The sequence below is a fragment of the Leuresthes tenuis genome, unplaced genomic scaffold (genome assembly GCF_036924035.1).
Source record: "Leuresthes tenuis unplaced genomic scaffold, fLeuTen1.0.hap1 SCAF_8, whole genome shotgun sequence".
Lineage (NCBI taxonomy): Eukaryota > Metazoa > Chordata > Actinopteri > Atheriniformes > Atherinopsidae > Leuresthes > Leuresthes tenuis.
In genome coordinates, this window is record NW_027325362.1 from 32774316 (window position 1) to 32775730 (window position 1415).

General features: G+C 45.0%; 1 non-coding gene across 1 annotated transcript; it reads left to right on the top strand.

Moving 5' to 3' along the window:
* Positions 1 to 114, top strand: LOC140313544 (U5 spliceosomal RNA). The gene has a single exon (XR_011917062.1). It is a non-coding gene; the product is annotated as a U5 spliceosomal RNA (small nuclear RNA).
* Positions 115 to 1415: the final 1301 nt, after the last annotated feature.

Here is a 1415-nt window from a genome sequence, read left to right on the forward strand (position 1 = left end):
GTACTCTGGTTTCTCTTCATAACGTACAAGTCTTTCGCCTTTTACTAAAGATTTCCGTGGAGAGCAGCACTAATGAGTTGTTTCTATTTTTGGCAGGCTTTACCTTTGCGGGTGAAGCCCTTTCTGTCTGTGCAAAAGATATCTTGTTACTGTGCAGAGTGACTTCTCTGAGTAAAGTCGCCTTACTTGTTGCGACTGTGCCGATGTTTGAAGCTGGAGTGCAAAGTTGTTGCTTGAATGGTGCTCGCTGGAGCGTGCGGGAGTGCAAAGTTATACCATTTAAAAGGGCTGAAGAGTGCTCAGTGCAGCGGGTGGGCGGAGATGCAAAGTGACACTCTGGCCACCTCGAAAACCGAGGTTACATCCACTACCAGGGGCAGCCCAAGCTCTGCCGCAAGTGCGGTGAGCATGGGCACCTGGTTGAGGCTTGTACCAAGGTGATATGTGGGAAGTGCAGAGAAATTGGGCACACTTTTGGAGAGTGTCCAAATGGCAGGAAATGTAATCTCTGTGGAGAATTAAATCACCTCTTCAGAGATTGCCCTAAATCTTTTGCCAACAAATTAAAGACAGTAAAGCCACAGTCAAGCCAACAAAGAGAAGGACCAAAGGTGGCAGTTGGTGAACAAAGTGAAGAGGTTGACCCAATAAATTCAAACTTTCCGCTAAAAGCTTGGATTGGAAGTGAGGAGCAAAGAGGGGAGGGGCCTGTAGAGGCCTCACCACTCAGTGCTGAAGTCTGTGAGAATTCACAGGCAGAGGGTGGAGCTACGCTAAATGAGGAGGAAGAGCAGACAGGTGAGTCTAGTGAAGATACTCACCTCCCCGAAGGTCAACAGCCGAAGAGGACGGCATCTGAGTTGTCCTCTGATTCCCCAGTGGTATCAGAGAAGAGGGGAAGGGTTAGGTCCCTTTCAGACAGTTCTTCAGTGGAAGAACCTAGGGTCTTCCCCTCCGACTCACCAAATGAGGTCTCCTTTTTAACTTTAGCTCTGCAATCAACCCCCAGGGACTCAAAGTTAAATGCAACATTGCGTCAGAGGCCAACACCGAGAGTCCGAAAAGGAAATATAGATCACCCTACTCAATTTTCACCTAAAGAAATGAAGGAAGAGCTAGTTTCCCAAGAAATAACCTGAGTGTGTAATTTGTTTTGATAACTTAGAAAAACGAAAATGACATACCTACTTTCCTTTATCCTTTTAATGGTTCTCACCTTCTCAACACTAAATGTGAGAAGTGTGAAATCAAAGACAAGAGCCCAGAGTATTTTATCCTTCTTAGACTCCATAAAATCAGATGTGTTTTTAATACAAGAATGTGGACTACCTTTTTTAAAAAACCATAGACAATGGGAGGAAATGTGGCCCCATTTATCGATATGGAGTGGCTCAAATCAAAATAAAAATGATGGT